Source organism: Bos grunniens, chromosome 9, assembly GCF_055505025.1.
Source record: "Bos grunniens cultivar Pamir isolate PY7600 chromosome 9, Bosgru_T2T1.0, whole genome shotgun sequence".
NCBI lineage: Eukaryota > Metazoa > Chordata > Mammalia > Artiodactyla > Bovidae > Bos > Bos grunniens.
Genome location: NC_141173.1, coordinates 101,775,599 through 101,798,033, shown reverse-complemented (window position 1 = coordinate 101,798,033; position 22,435 = coordinate 101,775,599). Strand labels below are relative to the sequence as shown.

At 43.6% G+C, this 22,435-nt stretch overlaps 1 protein-coding gene across 3 annotated transcripts in view; it reads left to right on the top strand.

The window, feature by feature from the left end:
* PDE10A (phosphodiesterase 10A) overlaps positions 1–22,435 on the top strand; it is a 573,119-nt gene that overhangs the window by 212,089 nt on the left and 338,595 nt on the right. The window contains exon 1 of one of the 3 annotated variants that reach the window (XM_086318696.1): positions 5,922–6,827. The exons of the other annotated variants lie outside the window; for them this stretch is intronic. The gene's annotated coding sequence lies outside the window, so the exon portion shown is untranslated. Of the gene's footprint in view, positions 1–5,921; positions 6,828–22,435 lie in introns of those variants that run through there. 3 annotated transcript variants of the gene reach the window in all.

The window sequence follows — 22,435 nt, the reverse complement described above, 5'->3', positions numbered from 1 at the left end:
CAAGCCAGGCTTCAGCAATACGTGAACTGTGAACTTCCTGATGTTCAAGCTTGTTTTAGAAAAGGCAGAGGAACCAGAGATCAAATTGCCAACATCCGCTGGATCATGGAAAAAGCAAAAGAGTTCCAGAAAAACATCTATTTCTGCTTTATTGACTATGCCAAAGCCTTTGACTGTGTGGATCACAATCAACTGTGGAAAATTCTTCAAGAGATGGGAATACCAGACCACCTGATCTGCCTCTTGAGAAATTTGTATGCAGGTCAGGAAGCAACAGTTAGAACCGGACATGGAACAACAGACTGGTTCCAAATAGGAAAAGGAGTTCATCAAGGCTGTATATTGTCACCCTGTTTATTTAACTTATATGCAGAGTACCTCATGAGAAACGCTGGACTGGAAGAAACACAAGCTGGAATCAAGATTGCCAGGAGAAATATCAATAACCTCAGATATGCAGATGACACCACCCTTATGGCAGAAAGTGAAGAGGAACTCAAAAGCCTTTTGATGAAAGTGAAAGTGGAGAGTGAAAAAGTTGGCTTTAAGCTCAACATTCAGAAAACGAAGATCATGGCATCCCATCCCATCACTTCATGGGAAATAGATGGGGAAACAGTGGAAACAGTGTCAGACTTTATTTTTCTGGGCTCCAAAATCACTACAGACGGTGACTGCAGCCATGAAATTAAAAGACGCTTTCTCCTTGGAAGGAAAGTTATGACCAACCTGGATAGCATATCAAAAGCAGAGACATTACTTTGCCAACAAAGGTTCATCTAGTCAAGGCTATGGTTTTTCCTGTGGTCATGTATGGATGTGCGAGTTGGACTGTGAAGAAGGCTGAGCGCCAAAGAATTGATGCTTTTGAACTGTGGTGTTGGAGAAGACTCTTGAGAGTCCCTTGGACTGCAAGGAGATCCAACCAGTCCATTCTGAAGGAGATCAGCCCTGGGATTTCTTTGGAAGGAATGATGCTAAAGCTGAAACTCCAGTACTTTGGCCACCTCATGCGAAGAGTTGACTTATTGGAAAAGACTCTGATGCTGGGAGGAATTGGGGGCAAGAGGAGAAGGGGACGACAGAGGATGAGATGGCTGGATGGCATCACTGACTCGACGGACGTGAGTCTCAGTGAACTCCGGGAGTTGGTGATGGACAGGGAGGCCTGGCCTGCTCCGATTCATGGGGTCGCAAAGAGTCGGACACGACTGAGTGACTGATTTGATCTGATCTGATCTGAGAGAAAAGCAGAGCTCCAAGTCCTGGGGGTCACAGAGTAGGGATTTGGCTCCCAGAATGGGCAGGTCCCGGCTTCCCCATCGGTCCCATGGCGGGGGTTCCTCTGGACCTGCGCTTGGACGCTGGGAAAATCAGCCTCCTGTGTCCATGTGGAGAGAGGAAGCTGCAGAAGAACCGCTGTTGGAAACATACCCCAGGCACGTCGGCGCCCGCCCTGGTTTCTGCTGCTTCCCCAGGCGTGGCCAGACCCGCTGAACCCGCGGCCCTGAGTCCTGTGCTGAGGCGGATGATGGCTGGACTGCCCGTGATCCCCGGAGCCAGTCGCGCCCCTGGGCGGGGCTGAGGGCGGCCCTCCAGCCTCTTCAACGCTCTGTGTTTCCCTCTCTCCCGTCTCTTCTTCCACAAACCCCCTCCACCCGGGTTCTTTCCCTTTACTGCCTTTCGAAACATGAAACCCTATCGTTCCCTGGTTTAAATCACTGTTTATCAGCCATTCTTCCAAATTACTAGGTGAAGAACAGCTTTGAAGCTTATTTGATAATGAAGACTAGACACCCTGCTTTTTGTGCTGTATTTTAAGGAAAAGAGTGATTCTAATAGCAGCGTTTCTGAGTGACGGTAGAATGATATTTAGAGAGAGAAGTCTGCTGACAAAGACTTGTTTAAACACAGGGAGCTTTTTCTTCAGATGCCCAGCTATGGGATCATTTCAAAGACCTTATTTCCCCAGGGTGACTGTTTATTTTATTGTCTTATAATTAAGTGTCGTAAGTACTTTAAAGTTGATAACTTGTAGTTATCATTCTGTAACATGGTCAGAGTCAGGACCCTATTAGCACGAAATAATAATTGCTACTCAGCGATCTCATTAAGAGTGCTGTTTCTCATGAGGATGCCGGCCGCTTGTAGCAAAGCACAGAAAGACGCAGACTTGACTCTCCTGCTATCCCCAGGTCCGGGTCAGGCCAATGCCTCCTGATTTCCTCTGAACGGAGGACACGAGCACCTCTTCAGAGAAGTTCAATAGCAAAAGAAAAATGTTTTTAGGAATTCATTTCTGCTTTGCCCTATCCTCAACGGAGTCACCTCCAGAGGGGAGGGTGGAGGAGGTAGGGGGTGGCTGTCTCTCTTTGCTTGTTGTTTAATATCTAAGATAGATGCAGAACAGTGCCGAGACATGGATTTGGACTTTTTCCCTAACACTCCTAACTTACGGGTAAACAGTAAAAACCAAAACCACACAAGTGTTTGCAATGAGATTTCCCGCCCCCCCCGCCCCCACGGAGGGATATTTATTTTTTAATTTTAGCTTTGAAAAAAGTGAAAGTGTTGGTTTCTCAGTAGTGTCTGACTCTCTGTGACCCCATGGACTGTAGCCCGCCAGGCTCCTCTGTCCATGGGATTTCCCGAGCAGCAATGCTGCATTGGGTTGCCACTTTTTCCTCCAGGGGCTCTTCCCAACCCAGGGCTCAAACCCCAGTCTCTCCCACTGCAGGCAGGTTCTTTACTGTCTGAGCCACCAGGGAAGCCCCAGTTTAAACTTTATTGTAATATAATTAACGAGTAAATTTGTAAAATATTCATAGTATACATTGTGATGATTTCATATTAAAATTATCTGTAAGAAAATAAAGAGAATTTTTTTAAAGCTTACTGACCACAGATACATACTGTTTTATTGAAAACAAAGCACAGCTCCAGCATCCTTTACTGACTTAGAAACAGAAATACCAACACTGATTATCATATGCTCACTGTTCTCAGAGACCAAAGACACTCACAGCCATGGCTTTCTGCCACAGTGCAGCTGTGTGTATAATTGACAGCGCTTTCAAACTTTATTTCCCCCACTTGAAGCTGATTCTCAATAATGGCTTTAAGGAAACAAGCCTTCTAAGATGGCTGTGAATGGCCATTGCCTATTATACTCATCACAAACTGCCCAATACTTTTGTTTGAACACCGTTAGCCTTTATAGGACTTCAGATATTATTCAAATATTCAAAGAACTAAGCATGTCTGTCTATATAAACTCTATTTTACTGCTTGGGGGTTTTGTTCAATTTTAAACACAAACATTATTGAAATAAAAATCTACTTTTTGTAATATTTCTAGATAATATTCAAGATAGAAGCTCTTTGTGAGAAGCTTATTTATTGTGTCCCAGAAATTCTAATTCTAGATTGATTAAATGATTTGCGGTAAGATAGGTGTTCAGATGGGAGTGACATATTTCTATTCTTGACTCCAAAAGGGTGACCAGCTAAGTGTTTTACATGTTTTATCTAATTAATTCCTAAAACAACACAATGAATAGGATATCCTTGTTACTGCCATTCTGAAGGTGAGGAAACTGAAGCTTTAAAAGGTTAAATGACCTGTCCAAGTCCACATTGTAAGTGAAGTGGAGTTGCAGCTCTCTGAATTCAAAATCCATGTGCTTAGCCACCAAAAATAATAATAAAAAGATACACACACGTATGTATATAAAGTATGTTTTGATTGTCCATACCTATAAGAACTGTTATGTTAAAATTTAAACATATATTTTCAAAAAACTACCTTTAAAGCAGTTTTCTCCAACAGCACACTGGTTAGTATTAACATCAGCAGTAGTAGGTCTTCATTGCTCTGTAGGAAGCAAATGATTGTTCTAGTTCATTCTCTGGGGAGATGTTTCCAATCTGTGCTTCAGAAACATTGGAGGTTCAGTTCTACTGTCACTTATGCCATCTTCCTGGCACCAGGTTACAACCTGACTAGACTCTAGTGCCCTTGGCAACCTTGGTATGTACATCACATTACGTATCTCACTAGCTGCATGTGTTTGGGGTATGCTAAATCATGAAAGTGAAGCAAATGATTGTTGAGGAATTATTGTCTGTGTTTTCTTATTTCTAGTCAATTATAACCACGCTTATATCAATATGGAAAGCATGTATAGACATTAGTATTTCTGCACTTCTAAGTACAGCAGCATTGTAAACTCTCAGGAATACTTTACTATGATGAATTATATGAGATTCTGTCACTGAAAGGAAGTTACCCAAAACTTTAAGCCCATAATTAGTTATTGAAATTCATTTAGCTTAAATTTAAGCAAATTAGCATCATATGTGTATGATCACTTATGTCTGACTCTCTGAGACGCTATGGACTGTAACCCACCAGGCTCCTCTGCCTATGGGAGTGGCTTGCCATTTCCTTCTCAAATTAGCATCTATGGTGGGGAAAAAAGAAAACTAAACACTAAATCAAAATTGTGATTATCCTTTAAGAAATAAAACCTGTGAGTTCTCACATTTTTATTTAAAACAAAAACAAAGTGTATTCTTAGCTTAGGTAAAGGAAAGCTGTTCATGGGGGCCTTCCGTGTGTGAAATAAAGTTCCTCCTTTAGAATTTGTCTGATGAGACACCATCAGGTGCCCTTCCTATCGAGAGTTTGGTTCCCTCCCCCCGCCCCTTGCTAGAGGTTAAGCTATCTGAATAGAGTCCAAAGGTGGACCCTGCCAGTCTATCTACCCAAGACTGTGTGAAATGCATTCCTTCAACCTAACCTACAAACTCCCTGGGAATGAAGGTCTAAAGTACATTATTTGATTTGTTAAAGATGCAATAGGCTTCCCTGGTGATTCAGTGGTAAAGAATCCACCTGCAATGCAGAAGACGTGGGTTTGATCCCTGGGTCAGGAAGATCCCCTTGAGTAGGAAATGGAAACCTACTCTAGTATTCTAGCCTGGATAATCCCATAGACAGAAGAGCCTGTTGGGTTACAGTCCACAGGGTCACAAAAAGAGTCAGACATGGCTTAGGGACTAAACAATAAAGATGCAAGACAACATAACATTGATACTAGATATATTTCTAACAACTCTGACTTGTCTTGGTTATCTAAAATTCAAGTAATATAGTTTCACATATTGTTCACAGAAACATTTAATTGATAATCAACTTAAAGACTATTCATATTTCTCTCAAATTATAACAATAGGTCTTTTTCTTTAGTAAAATGATTTGCATATTAAAAGTAGTTGTTATTCATGGATACATACATTTAATACATATATAAGAAATGAATGGACATTTCCTAATGTGATTTAATTTTGGTAACTTTCCCACAAGAATAAAAGAAAATCATCAGAGGATACATAACTCTGTGTAGTATAGTTCATATGTCAAATAGCATCTCTTCAAAGGTTGTTTCCTTACAGATGCTGGCAGTAGAAATGAAATGCTCAGAGTCCCTTACTGTTCTAACCTGAAGGAAAGAGCATTTGAGAATTTTTAGTACTCCTGCCAAGTTGATGTATTAATTAAGACTCTTTGGGGCACAGATGACAGAACCAGTTCTACTGATTACCCATGGCTGTGTAACAAAAGACTCCACATCCTGGCACTTTGAAGGGGCACACACTTCCTGTCTCTGGGTTCCCGTGGGTGAGGAGTTGGGGTGCAGCTCTTCAGGGTCCTCTGGCTCTGGGCCTCTCACAACCTCTCCTGACCTTCCTTCACTCCCTGGGCACACTGCCAGGCTGGCCTCTCATCCCTTCTGCAGCATTCCATCCATCAGAGCAAATCACCCTCGAGGGGAGGGGGCAACACAGGTGTGACCCTCCCCACCCCCCAGAAGGCGGGAGCCACTGGAGTCACCATAGAAGCACTTGCCACACTGACTCTGGAAAGCATAAAAGCAGGAAAGGTGAATGTGTTAAGAAGACTTAGGGCCCCTCATGAAACGTGGGCTTGAAGACAGCACTGCCATCCCCGGGTGAACTGTCGAGGGAGAGTGGTCTCCTGTGAGCGAGCACCCAGGGCTCTGTGCACAGAAATGGTACCCACCAATTATGGCTGTGGATCTGCCCGTTTTCCCCAGGGGGGCACTCCCGGCTGTGTGACACTTGCAGGAGGTCAGCCCACAGCCTCAGAGACAACTGTGAACTAAAGCTCAAATTTGCGCCTCAGACAGGAGGCGAAAGATGGCGTCTGAAAAGGAACCAAAGGCAGTCGTAAGCTGTAACCCAAGGCCCTCCAGGGCCAACCGGAAGCCGAAGGCTAAGTGCTTCCGGTCCATCCGCTCTGTTCGCCACGGCCCAGGGGTGGACGTGGATGTGGGGCCTCACAAGGCCACCAGCAACTCCTCGGAGGTCCCTGCACCGTCTCTGCCGTCCTTGTTTCCCTCAACTGCAGTCTTCCGAATCCTTGAAAAGTTCTCAGGACTCCAGTCCTTTCTTGCTTTTCAGTTGGCCATTTTGACCACTTCAATTTCAGAACTTAAATTCGGATAATTCCTCCTAATCGTTCCAATGCGCTCGAGGTCTCTACACGAACTGCAGCTCTCATCCTCCACCGACTCAGGCAGCGTCTTTCCCTTCACTGAACAAAAGCCTGTTTCCGCGGCTTCCAACTCTGCACAGTGCCCACACGCCTGCCACCCACCCGTGCCTTCTTTCTGTCAAGTCGACTCCCTCTTCAGATGGCTCCCGCAGAAGCCTGTCAGTCAAGGAGGACCAGGAAGCCAGATCCCAGCAACCCCACGTCTCACACACTCCCGCTAAACACCACACAGAAAACTTCAGGAAATGTGAGTAGCTGATGAATGCTAAGGAAAGAGTAAGTCTCAGGGTTTGAGCTGGAAACGCGAGGCATTTCTGAATCAACAGGTGGTGTTTCTCTTTGCCCATTTAGTGTCAGGGTAAATACTAAAAAGCAGAAATTTGAAAGAGAAATATTTCTCATACACCAATAAAAGTGTAAAGAAATTACATTTGAGAGGAGGTCAGAATCAGTTTCTAAGTGTGCCAGTAGGAAAGTGAGTAAAAAGGTGCCTTCAACTGGGAATATTTGAAGTCCTTTTAATATTTTAGGAGTTTTTAGTTGCCTGTTTTGGATTTGTTTTTCTTGCTTCCCTTGTGACTCAGACGTTAAAGCATCTGCCTACAGTGTGGGAGACCAGGGTTCGATCCCTGGGTGGGGAAGATCCCCTGGAGAAGGAAATGGCAATCCACTCTAGTACTCTTGCCTGGAAAATCCCATGGATGGAGGAGCCTGGTAGGCTACAGTCTATGGGGTTGCAGAGAGTCGGACACGACTGAGTGACTTCACTTCACTTCAATGACTTTATAATTTAATAATTTCTTCACTGGAAGAATAGTCCATGAATGATGATGGTGATATGGTTGATACAGATTATGGTGATGAGAATCGTGGTACGTGGTGGTGAGGTGATAATGATGAGATGGTGGTGGTGGTGGTGGTGGTGGTGATGAGGGTGGTGGTGTTTGGTGACGGTGACAATGATAGCTGTGTCTTAACTGAGAACTTTGTGCCAAATTCAGTTCTCATGTGTATTACCTCTAATGTGCATTAACTCACTTGATTCTCATAGCAGCTTTACCAGATTGGTACTATTATTATCCTCACTTTACCTATGAGGACACTGGGGTAGAGGGGGCTAGGAACTTCTCAAAGCACTCAGTGGCAATGGCATACATTAGAAGTCCTAACCTGCATTGAGCTACACTCTTTTGCCGGCTCTATGCTAAAGAACCTGCCCACCAATGTGGGAGATGTGTGAGAGAGATGCTGGTTTGATCCCTGGGTGGGGAAGATCCCCTGGAATAGGAAATAGAAACCCACTCCAGTATACTTGGCTGGAGAATCCCATGGACAGAAGAGACTGGTGGGCTACAGCCCACGGGGTCTCAAAGAGTCGGACACGACTGAGCGACTGAGCACTCACACACTTCTGCCTCTCCAGCTGGTCCCTCAGGGTAATGTAATTCTATTTCCCAATTATGGTGGCTCTTCACAGGTGGGTCAAACCACACACACACACACACCCTTCCCAAAAGTGAAGTGGGCACTCAGATTTCGACACTGGATTTCTCGAGCCTCTGTGTAGTGTCCCTCCTCTGCATCCGTTTTCTCCTGTGGGATTTGCTCCTTCCCGGGTAACTGCCCCTCGTCCCTGCCTTGGGAGAGCTGTTGGTAGTAGTTACTGTGAACAGTTTGCTTCCACAACCCACATATTTCCTTTGGCACAGACGAGAAAACATAAGTATTTCTATTATGTCCTTGACTTTGAAACAACAGTGGTGGTGGTAGCAGAACCAGAGACTCTGAAGTTCATTGGAAGAAAAATATTTGAAAGGGGAAAAAGAATACAACCCTTGCAGTTCCAGCAAGGACGAAGTACACGTTCATGCTACGATGTTAGAAACCGCATGACAAAGTAGGAGTACAGAACCCAAACCACTTTCCTCAAGGCTTAGGTAGCTTAGCACTTAATCTTTTCCAATGGTTTGTGTATCCATTTTCAGGGCAAGAAACTTCTATGTTCTAAGTACCTAACCAGTATAAATAATAAAAGGAGAACTGGCAATTAAATGCTAGTGGGCCTTTTTGGAGCAAAAGATTCACATTTAAGTAGGAGGAGCTAGGGTATTTTCTGTGGCTGTCTGGCATTTCTTTTACTCATTTTCTATTGGGTTTTTGATGTCTTCCATAGCAGATTTGGGAGAAGGCAGTGGCACCCCACTCCAGTACTCTTGCCTGGAAAATCCCGTGGATGGAGGAGCCTCGTAGGCTGTAGTCCATGGGGTCACCAGGAGTCGAACACAACTGAGTGACTTTACTTTCACTTTTCACTTTCATGCATTGGAGAAGGCAGTGGCACCGCACTTCAGTGTTCTTGCCTGGAGAATCCCAGGGACAGCGGTGCCTGATAGACTGCTGTCTATGGGGTCGCACAGAGTCGGACACGACTGAAGTGAGTTAGCAGCAGCAGCAGCATAGCAGATTTGTGGTTTTTTAATATTCTAGATACTTGTTATTTCCTATTTATATTTATATTCATAAGTATCTTCTTGCTACTCTGAGTTGTTTCATTTTAATTATTTATTATTCCTGTTGATGAACAGAATTTTTTAATTTTAAAGGTCTCACTTCTGTAACCATTATTTTTATGATTTGTTTTTACAGATCTTAAAGGTATACTCTCCCAAATTTTCTGCTAAGCATTTTAAAGCTGTCTTTTTGTGTTAAAGGCTTTCCCTATCTGAACTGATTTTTGTATGTGGCATAAGTCAGGGGGGCTAATTCTATTCGTTGTGAAAAGTCGGTTGTACATGCACTTACAAGGCCCTTAGTGTGGTATTTCTGATATTAAAGGAAATGCCAGGAAATGACATCGGGAAAAATCGTAAGCCAGTCCCACCTATAAATACATAAACAATAATTATTTAAAGAATAGCTTATTGGACTGACTGAATTTTTAAAAAATTAAGACCAAGTTGCGTGGACATTTGAACATTATTCAGCTGACAAATGTTGATGTAATTTACAATATCCTCTAGCGAAGGAGAAAGGCCCAGTGATCATCATAATGGATGTGAGAAAGTATTCAGTAAATTTTGTTTACTGTTTATTTTTTTAAAAACTTTGAAAAGTCTAATTTTTAACAACCACTTCAAGCAGTCATGATCATATCTTAGTTCTTATGCATATTTTCAACATATTAACTATTTTAATACTATCCTGAAATCAAGTTAAATGATCCGAAACTTGGCTTTCTGGCCCCCATGTGGCTTTGTTTCCTTTATGAATTGCACTCTTGAGAAGTATGATTGTTTTGCTTTGAGAGGATGCTTGTTATCCTATGTGCTTTAGGGATGTTATTGAGGGTAAGTTTGAGTTTTGAACACAGCTGTCCAGGCCTATCCATTTTCTTCTAGCGAATGGTCTTTTTTCAGTCATGTGCACACTTACGTGCACAAATCACGTGCACAAATCATGTGAGCTTAGTGTACATTTTCCTCATGACTTCACTTGCCTGGGAGCTCAAACATAGGTTGATCCCATAGCCACTTTCTTTCAAAGTAAAGCAGAGCAGATAATTTGATGTTGTGGGCCCCAGCTTTAATTTAATGTTCCCGAATTTACTTCCTAAGGTCCCAGTTTCTTCTCTATTAATTTATGATGGGCTGTTTTACTGGGTCTGCCTAAAAACTCATGTTTATAAAACAGCATTTAGAGAATAAATCTGAGGCGAGTCACCTAACTAATATACTCACCCTGTTCTTGTTTCTCTCAACCAGATATTTAATGTCTAGATTATTTCTTTTTTTGCTTCCCTGGTGGCTCAGTCAGTAAAGAATCTGCCCGAAATGGGGGAGACCTGGGTTTGATCCCTGGACTGGGAAGATCCCCTGGAGATTCCTTTTGTGCTTACGATTTTCTGCCTTGATTTTCGATGTTTCCTGGCCTTCTAAACAAACTGCAAAAAGTTGAGTGCAAGAATCAGTTCTGATGTGTCTTTCTTACCCCTTGGAGCTGAGAGGCATGTACCAAGTCACTAAGTTAGAAGCACTGAATGAGTGCATGCCCCTAGTCTTATGCTGGACTGTGTTGAAACAGTTGCAAAGAGATTTTCATGTAATAAACAATAACCTCAAAGTTGTAAAAATGTTTATAAACAGCTAGAAAGAGGTAAAGATCAATGTTGTTTTAACCAATAAGCCAAGCATGAGTTTTAACGTTATTTGACTGAATTCTATATTGTGAATTAAATACATTTATGGGGAAGTAGGGAGAAGAAATGGAGAAGGCAATGGCACCCCACTCCAGTACTCTTGCCTGGAAAATCCCGTGGATGGAGGAGCCTGGTAGGCTGTAGTCCATGGGGTCGTTGGGAGTCGGACATGACTGAGCGACTTCCCTTTCACTTTTCACTTTCCTGCATTGGAGAAGGAAATGGCAATCCACTCCAGTGTTCTTGCCTGGAGAATCCCAGGGATGGGGGAGCCTGGTGGGCTGCCGTCTATGGGGTCACACAGAGTCGGACACGACTGAAGCGACTTAGCAGCAGCAGCATCAGCAGCAGCAGCAGGGAGAAGGAAATGGCAACCCACTCCAGAATTCTTGCTTGGAGAATCCTGTGGACAGAGGAGTCCAGAGGGCTGCTGCCCATAGGGTTGCACAGAGTCGGGCACGACTGAATCGACTTAGCATGCATGCATGCATTGGGGAAGGAAATGGCAACCTACTCCAGTATTCTTGCCTGGAGAGTCCCAGGGACAGAGGAGCCTGGTGGGTTGCCGTCTACGGGGTTTCACAGAGTCAGACACAACTAAAGCGACTTAGCAGCAGCAGCAGCATGGGGAAGTAGTGGTTTACTGGGAATGAAGTAAGTTTTCTAATCATATCTATAGCAGGCATTTATTAAGTCAATAAAAGTATAAAAATACTATTAGCTTTGAAAGGATATGAGTTAGCTATTCAGAACTGACAGTTTTCTACTAAAGGAAGCATTTTAAGGAATTACAAATTAAAAGTGTAAAGACCTGAATTTTGTGCAGTGAAAATCAATACAACTAAAGTACAGCTAAAAGTGGAAAAAAAGCATGGAAAAACAGCTGTGATAAATGTGATAGTCAAGGGTTAATATATGCAACACATTATACAAGTAATTAAAAATAAAGAATGTGTGTAAAGAAAATTCAAAGACACTTTACGTAAAGAAGCCATGACGTGAACTTTCCCACAACTTTAAGTGCCTCATCAAGAGATTATTCTTATTGAGCTCATCATTTGGGAAAAATTATTAAATTGGCTCGTGTATAAATAAAAGATAATTAAAATACCAATGAACTACTATTTGCATCCTGTAAAACTAAAAAAAGCTATTCTAAAATGAAATTGAATACAGAAGAGGTTGAAGGGAATAGTTATCCTGAAAAATTCCAATAATATTGTAAATCAGAATAATATTTTTAAATAAAAACATTTGTACCCTTTAGATCAGGAGTCTCACTTCTAGAAACTTACCAAAAATAAGTGACTCAAAGTATGATAAAGGGAAAACTGGTCCACAATCCCTTGTCCAAACTCTGGGCAGAATGTGCTTCAGAATTCAGACTTTATTTTTTTTTAAGATGTTATATGCATCTGCTGTATGTCCTGTAACACCCAAAGGATATGAAGTGACATCTTACATTGAAATACATTGATATCTTTATGTGGAACATGTTAGCAAGATAATGACTCACAATGAATTTTGAGTGTAAACTTAAGGGGAAAAAAATAGATTTTGCTTTCAAGCATGAAAAAAAAAATCTTAGGTTTGTGCTTTTTTATTTCATAAATATGTGTAAGACCTCATATCAAAACAATATTATTAATATCAGTATTCTTTCTGACACAAATAATGTAAACTATGAAACCATTTAAAGTGAGATATCATGGGAAAATTGATAGAGTAACTTGGTGAAGCACTAAGAAGACTAAAATTAAAATTAAGGAAACTATGTACCAGTATGCAAAACTGTTTTTAAAATGTTTAAAAACCGGCTCAGTCTTTACTATGAGATCTTTAATTATAGTTGATGTGAAAATGCAAGCTTGCCTGCCTCATCTGTTCCAGTGAGTTTGCTCTATAAGAATTGGATGAATTTGGGATGCTTTTTTCTGTAGACATTACTATTTATAAACATGGATTATGTCAGAAATTTGTAATGAATGTAGAGTCTTATATTATTTCTGCCATTTTCCTGAGAGACTGTAAAACAATTTTTTGAAAATACTCGTTTCAAATAGATTACCCTTAACTCTCTGTTTTACCCTATAGACAATAATGCATGCAAGCATGCTAAATCACTTCAGTCGTGTCCAACTGTTTGTCACCTTATGGACTGTAACCCGCCAGGCTCCTCTGTCCATGGATTCTCCAGGCAAGAGTGCTGGAGTGGGTTGCCATATCTTCCTCCAGGGGATCTTCCCAACCCAGTGATGGAACCTGCTTCTCTTAAGTCTCCTGCAGATTCTTTACCACTAGCGCCACCTGCCAGTATTCAGTTCAGTTCAGTCCCTCAGTCGTGTCCAACTCTTGGCCACCCCATGGACTGCAGCACGCCAGGCCTCCCTGTCCATCACCAACTCCTGGAGCTTGCTCAAACTCATGTCCATTGAGTCAGTGATACCATCCAACCATCTCATCCTCTGTCGTCCCCTTTGCCTTCAGTCTTTCTCAGCATCAGGGTCTTTTCCAATGAGTCAGTTCTTCACGTCAGGTGGCCGAAGTATTGGAGTTTCAACTTCAGCATCAGTCCTTCCAATGACTATTCAGGACCGATCTCCTTTAGGATGGACCAGTTGGATATCCTTGCTGTTCAGGGGATTCTCAAGAGTCTTCTCTAACACCGCAGTTCAAAAGCATCAATTCTTCAGTGCTCAGCTTTCCTTACGGTCCAGCTCTCACATCCATGCATGACTACTGGAAAAACCATAGCTTTGACTAGACGGACCTTTGTTGGCAAAGTAATGTCTCTGCTTTTTTAATATGCTGTCTAGCTTGGTCATAGCTTTTCTTTCAAGGAGCAGTGTCTTTTAATTTCATCACTGCAGTCACCATCTATAGCGATTTTGGAGCCCAAGAAAATAAATTCTGTCACTGTTTCCATTATTTCCCCATGTATTTGCCATGGATTGATGGGACCAGATGCCATGATCTTAGTTTTTTGAATGTTGAGTTTTAAGCCACCTTTTTCACTCTCTCTTTCACCTTCATCAAGAGGCTCTTCAGTTCCTCTTTGCTTTCTACCATAAGAGTGGTGTCATCTTCATATCTGAGGTTATTGATATTTCTCCCGGCAATCTTGATTCCAGCTTGTGCTTCATCCAGCCCAGCATTTCATATGATGTACTCTGCGTATAAGTTAAATAAACAGAGTGACAATATACGGCCTTTATGTACTCCTTTTGCAGTTTGAAACCAATCCATTGTTCCATGTCTGGTTCTATTGCTTCTTGACCTACATACAGATTTCTCAGGAAATTCTTCCCATCTCTTGAAGAAATTTCCACAGTTTGTTGTGATCCACACAGTCAATGGCTTTCGCATAGTCAATAAAGCAGAAGTAGATGTTTTTCTGGAACTCTCTTGCTTTTTCTGTGATCCAACGGATGTTGACAGTTTGATCTCTGGTTCCTCTGCCTTTTCTGAATACAGCTTGAACCTCTGAAATTTCTCAGTTCACATACTGTTGAACCCTAGCTTGGAGAACTTTGAGCATTACTTTGCTAGTGTGTGAGATAAGTGCAATTGTGTGGTAGTTTGAACATTCTTTGGTATTGCCTATCTCTGGGATTGGGATGAAAACTGACCTTTTCCAGTTCTGTGGAAACTGCTGAATTAAGGAACCTGGAGGTATAGGGAAGTGGTAAGTCACCATCCAAAAGTCATTAGAATAAAAATAACTTGATCTAATCACATGGAACCTCTATTTTCTCATCTATAAATAAAGATAATGAGTAATGTTCTTGTTGAAGATAAACTAGGGAGTCAGAGCATCTCCATTTGAATCGCAGCTTTTCACTTCCTTGGCTCTGCGATTGATGCTGATTTAGTAAGTGGCCTCTGCTGTGTTGTTTGCTGTGTTAAAACCATATAATAACCTGGAGAGCCTGCCATGTGGCAGTGTCTACACTACTTGCAAGAGCACATTGCTCCCACTTATGAGATCAGAAGCTGAGGCTCCTGCACACAGACTGGCCTGATAAGTTGGATCTCTTATAGCTCTCCCCACTTGACACTGCAGGCAGAGGGTTGACGTGGGGACAGCCTCGGGTGGAAACCAAAGACGAGCAGGAGAGGTGCTTTCTGAACAGTCCTCAGGGTAGAAGGTGAGGAACGGGATCTGGTTAGTATGGTACCAAGGCAACTTCTTTAAGAAGCTGTGAAGTGTTAGCAGTGGAGCAAACAGGTGGCGGTGTGTGGGAGCCCCGGCGCCTCATTTCTGTAGTTCTGTACAACTAGAAAGACTGCAAAATAGAAACGTTTTTAAAAGTGCCATATCCAGGAGCGTTTATAAAACAGGTGAACTAGAGTATCATGGACTTTATTCCTAGTGCCCAGGGTAGAAATCAGCGCTTTGTCGGTACACAGTTACTAGTGAATGAATGAATGATTCACTCACCTCAGTAATAATGAATGACAGCTAAGACACAGGCTCATCACTGGTACCAAAATAGCTCACTAGGAAGTGTTTTCCTCTATAAAAGGTAAGGTGACGTCAGAGCAGGCATTAATTGAACACCTCTTGGCAAGTGTTGGACACTTCAGGGCGCTGTATCTGATTTGTTCTCAGTTAGTTCAAGCAGGCAGTACTGAGTTTCAGCTTTCTGTTGGTGAACTGGGATGGTGAGCCTGCACTTCTGCTGTGCTGCGCGGTGTGTGTGCTGGGATCTGGGCTGGCACAGAGGGGAGAGACAAGCGGTGCTGGAAGCAGGGTGTGTAGGAGCCAGTTGTCCACGCAGGGGGCCTGTTCAAGGAACCGTCTTGCTGAACTGAAGGCAGGCCAGTGGCCAGAGATCTAAGTCTAATCTGCCTTGGTCATCATTGTGAGACACGCTGATCCATTTGCTCGTAAGCTTGTCTTAAAATACACAGAAGCTAGAGGCCAGGCGCAGCGGTCTTGTGCCCGTGTGAGGACTGCTTGACTTACCCGATGGACATAGTTAGTTCTGGAGTCAGACGGGTTGGGTTTGGGTCAAGGTGCATCTCACAGGCAGGTTGCTTCACTTTGCGCTTCGTTCTTTTCTAGTGAAAGGGGGTTACTACCAGTGCCCCCTTTGAGTGATTGCCATCATAATGATTAGGAGAATTTGGAGATGGAAAGAACTGGAATGAAGTCCTTAGGCATCAGTAGGTGCCCCTTACTATGATGATTATCCTGATCTGCACCAAACACATGTGGCTTTGTTTAAATCCCACTGCTCTTTCATACCTTGCTGCCAGCATTTCATCACAGTACGGATTTTACAGTCTCAATATGTCATCTTTGCAAATGAAGTATCAGAAAAATGGAAATAAAATCTCTAGAGAAAACCTTTTTGCCTATAATTTGTGGTCTTGTAAATTTAGAAGTCATATTCTGCAGAATTTTTTTTAAAAAGTTAATCATAAAAGATATAAATAGGTCTTCCTGTGTCCCCATCATCAATCCCACTTCCTTCCTGCCCACACCATAAGAATCCACTCACCTAAATTTAGCAGCTTTTGTTCACATTCACATTTTAAAATTTCTACTGTATGTATATATATTTTTCTGTATAATACATAGCATTGTTGTGTTTACTTTTAAATGTTATAAGATGATATCCTTTTTTAAAAAAAAGTTATTGTTCATGAAGTAAAGTTGCTGGGTAGTAGTAAGGTACACCTGTACTCTACTACCGTCAAATCCCTCTGGAACTGTGTCAGCATCAAACTGCCATTAACGGTTTTGGATGATGTAGATCTTTGTCAACAACATTTTAGTTACCCATCTAGTAAATTCCTGGAAAAGGGCATGGCAGCCCACTCCAGTATTCTTGCCTGGAGAATCCCATGGACAGAGGAGCCTGGCGGACTCTCCAGTTCATAGGGTCGCAAAAAGTCGGACACGACTGACTGAGTAACACTACATCTAGTAAACGTGTTTGTTTTAACCACCACCAATAATAATACCAGTGACAGCAATGAAGCTGGAGGAATAACCACGTTCGGGATTCTTCCTCAGAAGTACCTGTGTGTGTGCCGCCTTCGGTTTGCTTGTGTTTTGCTACTGTTACTCTGGTGACCACTTCTCTCTGAGTGCAGTTTCCGTCTCCTGAGAAACATTCTGAGTTAGGCGTCGAAAACTCTCTTAGTCCTTGAGTTCCTATAATAGTCTTTATTTTTCCCATACTCTTGAATAATAGATTGAGTAAAAAAAAAATTCTGTTAACATTTATTTTTCCTCAACACTTTGAAGATACTATAAATATTTTCTGATCAGTGAAGAAGTTCCCGCAGGCCCATTTTGTTCCTTCTCAGATCAAATATCTTCCTTCTCTGGTTATTTAACTTTTTTCTTTTTGTCTTTTGGCATTCTGTAATTTCACTTAAAGTCTGCGATGGTTCATTTCATTATTATGTGTTGACTGGACTGGACTGTTTGGTCAAAGATTATTCTGGGTGTTTCTGTGAGGGTATTTTTGGATGGGATTCCTCTGTAAATTGGCAGACTGAGTAAATCATATTGCCCTTCATGGGTTTCCCTGATAGCTCAGTTGGTAAAGAATCCACCTGCAATGCGGGAGACCCTGGTTCCATTCCTGGGTCAGGAAGATCTGCTGGAGAAGGGATAGAGTACCCACTCCAGTATTCTGGCCTGGGGAATTCCATGGACTGCATAGTCCATGGGTTCGCAAAGAGTCGGACACGACTGAGCAACATTCACTTTCAGGGTGTGGCTGGGGCTCATCATCCGATTGGCTGAAGGCCTGATGGGAACGAAGGACTGACCCTCCCTAAGTGAATCCTGCCTGTGGCCTCGGCTAGAGCGTCGGCTCCACCTGTGTCTACAGCAGCCTCCAACCCTCACACCCAAACTGGGACAGATGATGATTTCATGAGGCACTTCCTTATAAGAATCCTCTTTGTATATATATTATTAATTCTGTTTCTCTGGAGCCCCCTGATGAATGCAGAGTTAATATCAGGTGTGTGGATATTTATCCTGCCGGGAACTGGTGCGCTCCTCTGATGTGAGAGGTCTTGACGTTCCACAGTCCTGAGCAGTCTGCCCTTGCGTCCGTCTCGGCCATGCTCTCTGTCTCCTCCTCTGGTGCTCAGACTGGGCACGTGCTGGTGGCCCGTCTGCGCGCCTTGTCTCCTAACAGTTCCTTTCCATGTCCTGACTCTTTGGTCCAGGTGTGTTCTAGGTAATCTTCCATTCCACCTTCTGGTCTACCAGTTCTCTCTCGTCTCCGTCATCCAATATGCTGCTTATTTCTTTTTCTATTTTCAGTGACTATATGTCCATTTCCAGAAGCTATTATTTGGTTCTTTTTCAAATCTGCCTGCCTCTTTCTTCATAACATTTTTGCTTTGTGGTTCTCAGTCCTTTCCTATCTAAGAATTCCAAGTAGACCTGCCATTTTTCTCTCTTGTCCTAGTTTTTGAAGTGGGGGGTGGTGCTAGTCTTGGTTTGCTGTATGTCCATAGCCTCTGTGTATGCTTGCCTCCCATTTGGTCATTTTTCATGTTGATACCTTTACGCTGGGAAGCATATGTGGCTTAGGTGGTGGCCACGTTGCTCCAGATGGGTGTTATTTTGCTTTTGGCAGGTGGTCCAGGAGCAGCACCTCCCTGTGAACCATCCTTAGGCTTTTTTTTTGCCCCAGGGGGTGGGTTCCCACACCGCACAGACAGTGTAAGTTAGACCCCAAATCCACGCAGTCATCGTGTTTTACTCCTCAGAGATCTTTTCCCCTAGAGACCAGGGAAGCATGTGCTGCCTGCAGTCTCTCTTTCCAGTGAATAGATCCTTCTAGCTTCCTTTTCCGTGGGGATGCAGCCCGTGTAGAGTCCCAGGTCTAAGCTGATGTCTCAGCTTCGTTTCCCCAACTTGCATGGACCCAAAGCCTCATGCCATATCCACGAACAAGAGGTGAATGTTGCCTGGGGACCTGGGTGTTGCATTTGGGTCCTACAGGTAACCCATCACTAGAGGTGCTATTTTTGGCAAAAGAGCATTGTTCCTTTCCCCCCTCATGATCAGATTGTCATTTTATGCTGCATCTGTACAGCAGTTTTTCACATATTGCGCTTTCTTGGCTTCTCTGAAAGCTCGGTGCAGGAAGAAGAGACTGAGGTACAGTAAGTAATGAGAAAGTGGCATTATATCTTTTGAGACAGGAGAACAGTTTAATTTTCTCCTGTCAAACAACTGGGTGTTTTAATAATCTTAGCCTTTTAAAGTCTCAGACTTTCAAGTTTCCTTACATCTTTGACATGATTTCTCTTTGCACATTCCACCCACACTTTATGAGCATAATAACGTGCTAACACTCTTTCTTCTACTGCGCTTTTTGTTCAGAGAATTCTAAGTGCTTTGTAGACCTTGCCATTTATCCTGACAACACCTTTGCACACTGTGGAAGCTAGTTGGTTAGTGGGAGAGTTGGTTTAATTGAACATGAGGACCAGGGAGCCCAACACTGAAAACAGATTATCCCGTGAATAAGTTCACACACGTGCAGCCAGAAACATAGGAAGAGTCTTTCCCCCTTGCCCAGCTCAAGGAAGGGGTTTTAACCTAAAACAATATAGAAGAAAGTAAATCACCATCCTGCATGGTCTTCAGAGAAGAGACTTAATAGGCTAGCTTCTTGCTCGCTTTTGCTTTGTATCTCTGACTTTATGGGGCATGGCTGGTGAAGTTTTCAGCAAGACGAGAACAGGGCTTACTAGGATAATTGCAGCGGGAAAGAAAGCATGTCTGTAGCCCTGATCAACAACGTAGGAAGTGGAGGGCCTGCCGTTTCTGGAACAGCGCAGCTTTCCTTGGCACAGAGAACCTGTGGGCTTGAGAGCAGGTGGTGGTCAGTCATCCAGACAGATGACTGGCATCCCAGAGAACTGTCACGGGGAACCAGGGACCTGAGGGCGAAAATGCCAACAGGCTCCTGTAAGAGAGCTGTCAAAAGGTGAAGGGCTGCCGGGACATCGTGTGGAGTTGGCTTAACCCCAGGAAAACCCTGGGTGGTAAAGCAGGAAGGGAGAGCATGAACTAACAGAAGGGCTAAGGCTACGACAGAGGATGAGATGGCTGGATGGCATCACTGACTTGATGGACGTGAGTCTGGGTGAACTCTGGGAGTTGGTGATGGACAGGGAGGCCTGGCGTGCTGCGATTCATGAGGTCGCAAAGAGTCGGACACGACTGAGTGACTGAACTGAACTGAACTGAACTGAACTGAAGGCTACGTTACCGTCAGAAAGCTGGTCGAGTTTCTTCAGGTGAGGACACGCTTACCTTCATGTTTCCTGAAAGCCATAGCAAAACAGACAACAGGGTGAGCTAACTCAGAATGAGAGGCTTCTCACTGTGTGGTCCATGCCGTGCCAGGAGTAACTTTCTCATAAAAGAACATTTATTTCCCTGTCATAACTATATCCAGAAAAGTTCATTTTGTGAGTTTCACATAAAGGATCTGAAAACCATGGGCATGTCTTTAGTTTTACCAAAAACGTAGAGGCATTTGCCTAAATGAGAGGATGAGATGGCTGGATGGCATCACTGACTAGATGGACGTGAGTCTGAGTGAACTCCAGGAGTTGGTGATGGACAGGGAGGCCTGGTGTGCTGCGATTCATGAGGTTGCAAAGAGTCGGACACGACTGAGCGACTGGAGCGACTGAACTGAAATGAACTGAAAGGCGTTTACCAAAAACGCCTTTATTGTCTCCTTCTTACCTTGGCCCTTGATACCAGGTGAAAAGAAAATACTGAGTCTCCTGCAGGTCTAGCTCATCATACAGATAATAACTCTTTCTGATCCCTACTGCCTCCTAGGCATAGTGCTAAGTGCCCTAATGCCTGAATGCACACAGCCCTCGGAGTAACACGATGCAGTGTGTCCATCCTGTGGGTAAGGAAACTGAGGCCCGGGAAGGTTAAATGACTCGCTGTTGCTACAGTATTCAGAGTGGCAGTGTTAGGGTTTAAACCGAAGTCTGGGCTTTAGAGGGGAGGCATTTTACTGCTCTGCAGTATTTCCTGGATCAGTAGCACTTGGACAGGGCTTGGAGAATTATCCTTGAGACACACTCAGACTTTGATCTCACATGACATTTTTATTGGTTTGCTCTTACTGTGTTAAAGTAACTATTAGGTTTTCTCTTTAGAAAATTAGTACGTATTGATGGCAGCAGTTCATTTTTCCGCTCTTCCAGTTACTAATGCAAAACCCTGGAGTCATCCTTTGCTGACTCTCCTCCAGCCACGCTGGTCTTTGCCGTTCCTCCAGCCCCGCAGGCGCACTCTGCACGCTGTACTTGATGTTGCTGTCCAGTCGCTCAGGTGTGTCTGGCTCTTTGCGACCACATGGACGGCAGACTTGGTGCTTCTGCCCTGACGCCCCTTCCCCAGATAGTCTCAGGGCTCCCTCCTTCAATCCCTTCCTGTCTCTGCTCAAATGCCTGCTTGGCACAGGAGAGTCCAGACCCCTCTCCTGACACCACAAGCCCCTTCCCTGCGTGACTCCTCCACAGCACTCACCACCTGCCTGCCTGCTTGACAGCGGTATTTCTCTCCTGTCTGTCTCTCCCAGGGGCTAGGTTTGCCTGTCACATTCTCTGCTACGTCTCCGGGACCCACAGGATGATGGTTCCCTCTGGAGGTGTGGGGTGTAAGGAGGGGAAACCCCAGAGCTTCTGGATTGGGGTAGTATTCTATCACTGGCCTGGATACCTGAATCCTGAACTACTTGCTCACATTTTTGTATGCATGCTGTAGAGAGGATAGTGCAGAAAGCCTTCCGGGATCAGAGGGAGTGATGCCTTTGACAAGGGGACCTCAAATAGAGAAAGACTTCCGAGCAAATGTGGCTTTTGGCTTTCAGTTCAGTTCAGTTGCTCAGTCGTGTCTGATTCTTTGTGACCCTATGAACCACAGCACGCCAGGCCTCCCTGTCCATCACTAACTCTCAGAGTTCAGCCAAACCCATGTCCATCGAGTTGGTGATGCCATCCAGCCATCTCATCCTCTGTCATCCCCTTCTCCTCCTGCCCTCAATCTTTCCCAGCATCAGGGTCTTTTCAAATGAGTCAGCTCTTCGCATGAGGTGGCCAAAGTATTGGAGTTTCAGCTTCAGCATCTGTCCTTCCAGTGAACACTCGGGACTGATCTCCTTTAGGATGGACTGGTTGGATTTCCTTGCAGTCCAAGGGACTCTCAAGAGTCTTCTCCAACACTACAGTTCAAGAGCATCAATTCTTCGGCGCTCAGTTTTCTTCACAGTCCCAACTCTCACATCCATACACGACCACTGGAAAAACCATAGCCTTGACTAGACGGACCTTTGTTGGCAAAGTAATGTCTCCGCTTTTTAATATACTGTCTAGGTTGGTCATAACTTTCCTTCCAAGGAGTAAGCGTCTTTTAATTTCATGGCTGCAGTCACCATCTGCAGTGATTTTGGAGTCCAGAAAAATAAAGTCATGGAACACATCGGTAGAAATAGAGGAGGGGTGTGGAAATGCTGGGAAGGAGTGATTTTCCTTCAGCTTTACCTTTGCTTGTTCTCAGGGTCCCCTACTGTTTTTTTTTTTAACCCATTCTTGAGTTTTGCGTGGTCTTGGGTTTTTTTTTCCCTTGTCTTTTAATT